The following is a 4,551-nucleotide window of genomic DNA, read 5'->3' as shown; positions in this document are numbered from 1 at the left end:
ATAATGAAATCATAAACATTCGATGAACAATTCTGATTGAACTGATTCATCTCGATTGGAAGAAAATTAGTTCAGAATATAATCAGTGTGACAGTCCTGCGCTTGTTCGCGCGTCACGAGTTTGCAGAAATAAAGCTTGAATGTTCTTGTCTGAAAAGTCGCACAAACTTTTTTTTCAGCTCTTAATTGTAGAATGAATGTCAAGAATTTGAATGATGAAAAACACCTGAGAGGAAGAGTACGAGACAATCAATTGGCCAAAAATCATACGACTTTAATCTCTGACGATGGACACACACACACACACACACACACACACACACACACACACACACACACACAATCCACATTTCAAATAAATATTCCAACAAGAGGCACGTTATAAACGGCATGACAAATACGATTAGGGCAGAAAATTCTCAATTATAGTTGGGGAATCACATGACCAACACTGCTGCATCTAAACTGATCAGTTTTGATTTATATGTGGTGTGTGTGCGCACGCGTGCGTGCGTGCGTGTGTGTGTGTCTTGCTTAAAGACCAGCATGTTGTCTCGTCATCATAGCAAAAGGCTATATGTCCAATTACAGCTGAGTGTCAGAGATACTTAGCAGCCGGAGGCAGATGCACAGCAGAAACCAGAGCTGGCTGCGGTCTGAAAAACTTAGCTTGTAAGAAACCATTACAAGGACTGACAAGTAACCATATCAGACCAGTCAGAAGTGATTGGAATCTTTACAACAACACTACTGTATATTTTCACAGTCATCAATCAAACGTGCAGCTCACAGCCATCTTAATGTGTCCTGGGGATGCGCTCGACAAATACAGGCCGGATATTTACACCAGGTGTGTGCAGTCTTCCCCCGTAGGAACTGATCGTAAAATGTTTGCATTTGTAATTTAAACTAAAGGGGAACAGACTCAGTTTTGCCGGCTGGTAACGATACATAATATGCATAATTAAATTGGACAGGATGCCTTATATGGAATATTAAATTCAGACGACAGTAAAAATGTCAGGTAATTCCCACTTTCGTGTTATCTTGTCCCGGAAGACTGTGCTGGTTTCATAGGTGTCGCACACATTATGAGGACCCCCTGGAACACAAGACAATAAACTTTTAGAACAACATCACCCTCACAAATAGCTGCAACTACCTGAGTGTACCAAATGATTTAAGCTCAAAGCTCCACCTCCTCTTTTTTTTTCTTACAAAAACAAAATAAACAACCTCCTGGACAGAAAGACTTTAACTGAATGAAAATAAAAATGAAAGATTAAAATTCCAAACTGCTTTGTAGTTCAGTAAAATGATCATCATCGGAAAAAAACAACCATGTGATAATCAGACCGGCGTCTTTTAAGCAGGTATAAATATGAGCTGTCATGCTGATGTCCCGCTCCTCCGAGGCTGATGATGAAAAGCAACAAAGTAGTTGCCGCGACAACAGCAGCCTCTTTGATGTACGGTGGTCGAATTATTGCTGAGTACATTATTCATTCACACAATAACAAGACGATAGCAGGTAGAATAGAGGAGCCCACCAGTGGCTGATCCATGAATCCAAGCGTGGATGATATTCTGTTGACGGATCGAATCAAAACCGCTCACTCTACAGGATTTAACACACAATGGGTTAACCCTAACCCAAGGAAGAGGTTGGGAATGCGTGGCTTCCACTTTTGATATTTTTTATGAACTGTGTTTCACACATTTGTCCCTGTCAAATGTCCAAGTAAATAATTACAATAAATAAAAGAACAACTTTTTTTTGGGGGGGGGGGGGGTAAACTTACACTTGATTGGTCACAAGTGATGTCACAAACCTCCCTGGTAATCTCTGACACATCAAATTTGACCGAGAGAAGTTGTCAGAAAAATAAACAGCACAGTAATGAAGTATTTGTCCTCTTTTACTTCTCATCTTTGCTTATCATCCATCAGCAACCACAAAGGCATAGTAAAGCAATGAAATAAATGAATAAATAAATGAATGAAAGCATGTTTAACATCAAACATTGATCAAAAAAAATAATGAACATAACAGATTGGATTTTGACAACGCGTTTCTCTGTAGATTATCAAGCAAATTTTATTAAAGCAAAAAAAAAAGTAGTTACTTTTTTTTTAAGAAGGAGAGATAAACAGAAGCAAAGGGGGTGAAAACTGTGGATGAAAGTAAAAGTGAAGCTAGCCAACATACGGCATGTTCGCATGATGAAAAGAGGCAGCGGAATCTCCACGGCAACGTCCTTTTTAGGCACAAGAAAACAATTTATAGACATGAGAAAGCACAATATAAAAGTAAAAACATAGCTTACAGCGCAGTGCAGCGTTCTGAACGCTCACACTGAGTCCAAAGCCTGAGTGCAGGAACGGTAGCGTGGAGATTCTCAGGGTAACCACCCAATAAAACACAGAGCTCCATTTCATCAAGCAAAAGTCTGTTTCTCTTCGGAGAGGATTCGCCGAGAACTGGCTGCAGAGAAAAAGCAATATCAAGGGAAGAAAAATTGCTTTTTATTAAACAAACTGCCTTTTTTTCCCTCTCTCTTCTCACCACTTTATGAGCAATTCATCTGGGAGCCAAAAACCAAACAAACAATGGGGCTGTCGTGCAGAAAACGGACGGGACGTTCTTTTTTTTCTCTCCCTCTCTCTTTTCGAAGACAGTCCTGAAACGAGGGGATTGAAGTGAGTGAAAGCGTTTGACTGTTCAGAGCACAGCCAGGAGAAAATAAGAGTTTCACCACCTCTCTCCCTCCCTGTGGTTCATCTGTCCGCCATCCCTCCGTCCGAGCTCTGTTCATTTACTCATCTGTCCACTCATACATTTAAACTTCCCAGCACGACTTTTGTTTAAGATTCTACGTCGCATCTTGTATTAAAATGCATTTCATATCAATGATGTGTGTATGACCTCAGCTGATTGCATTCACACCTGGTGTTAGCATGTACAGTATCTCCAGTGGCCATGTCGACATGTCATTGCTCATTCACTTATTCTGCCTTTATCAGGCACACAACATACACACGCACACACACACACACACACACACACACACACTCCTCTAATCCTAGCACGATCCATAAAAGGCACATGTGTTGCTTTTACACAGGCTGTGAGTATTGATCGGTTATTGCAAGAATCACTGATTATCTGCCTGAGTCTTTATCAGTCACCTGTCCTTGAGGTGCAGCTGCACCCCAAACCCAACCCCAACCCCAACCCCAACCCCAACCCCAAACCTAACCCTAACCCTAACCCTAACCCTAACCTGCGTATGGAATAGGAGTATGACTGACAGTTGGCCATCTGTGATACGGAGACGGGAGCAGCTGTTTTACAGTGGCAACAGTTTAACCTTTTGACCTGTAAGGGCAACTGGATTATTTTGATGGCAGGTGTGAATCGGGTCACGCATATTATCAATACAGTGTTGCACCGATGACATTTTTGTAGGCCAATTCTGAAATTCACATCACCTCAGTCACAGAAACAGAAGGATTTTTACTTAGGTTTTTTATTTATTGCCCCCCCCCAAAAAAAGCTCCTGTGGAGACTTGCGTGTTTACTTCAGATAATGTTCACTGACAAAAACACAGTACTTTTATGGTTTTTGAAGCTTAAATGCACACGGTAGCAGTACAAAGCCAACGTTGGGATCTGAACAGATCAAAGTCCCGCCTAAGCTAAGTTTTTGCTTCTTCTGTTTCCTGCCTGATGATGTTGAACATCTTTGACAACTTCTGTAGTCTCGTTTGGCCACGTGAGCGTGTGTCTGAAGCTTGAATTTAGGCAGAACTTATTCAAGGCATTTAACTGAAAACCCAATGACTGAGGGATTCCACACCTACAGTATGTACAATACCAACTTTTCATTCTTTCTTTTCTGTCTCCATCTGTATACTCTATCTTTTCATCCACCCTTCCTCCAACTCAGCCTCTCAGGATCGGAGGCTATTCTTGAAAAGCTGTACTGATTGTGTCTTACCTCCTGGTTCAGGAGTAGCCTGTGCAGCGGGTGAATGCAGTCCAATCATCATGCAACATCCAAGCCACTTGTCTGTCGGTGCTGTGAAAAGAAATCCTTTCCATCATCAGCCCGATTCATGAAAAATTGTTTGCCTCCTCAATCAATCTCTTTCACGGTTTTAAAAATGTGAAGCTAATTATGTGTTTTTGCACATCTGTGTGCAGAAGGAGTGAGAGATTCATAATGTACCTGTTTTATCCTGCCAGCGCCATTCTTACACTCAAACGCCTGCTCCGCTGTGACTAGATATCACATACACACGCACGCGCACACACACACACACACACACACACACACACACACACACACACACACACACTGAAAAGGATATTACTAACAGGTGCAGAATCCCTCAGAGAGAGGAGCCCTCGTAAATCAGCCATGATTTAGATGTAAAACTGATGTTCTTTCTCTTTTACAACCCTGAGTCACTGAAATGCATCACGGTTTTCGAGGAGACTCAGGAAGTATTAAAGAAGCCACATGCGGAGAATCAGTGAATCCTTTT

The 4,551-nt window shown here is 41.6% G+C and overlaps 1 long non-coding RNA gene across 1 annotated transcript; it reads right to left on the bottom strand.

Moving 5' to 3' along the window:
* Window positions 1-1,024: 1,024 nt before the first annotated feature.
* On the bottom strand, window positions 1,025-4,075 carry LOC147244212 (uncharacterized). Its single transcript, XR_015110388.1, has 4 exons — window positions 4,002-4,075; window positions 2,567-2,681; window positions 2,328-2,485; window positions 1,025-1,102 (listed from the first exon to the last, which is right to left on the bottom strand). It is a non-coding gene; the product is annotated as an uncharacterized LOC147244212 (long non-coding RNA).
* Window positions 4,076-4,551: the final 476 nt, after the last annotated feature.

The sequence above is a fragment of the Aulostomus chinensis genome, chromosome 19, assembly GCF_037954235.1.
Source record: "Aulostomus chinensis isolate RoL2024-O1b breed Wild chromosome 19, RoL_Achi_v1.0, whole genome shotgun sequence".
NCBI classification, from domain to species: domain Eukaryota; kingdom Metazoa; phylum Chordata; class Actinopteri; order Syngnathiformes; family Aulostomidae; genus Aulostomus; species Aulostomus chinensis.
The sequence above is the reverse complement of the archived record's forward strand: the minus strand, read 5'-3'. Positions and strand labels throughout refer to the sequence as shown.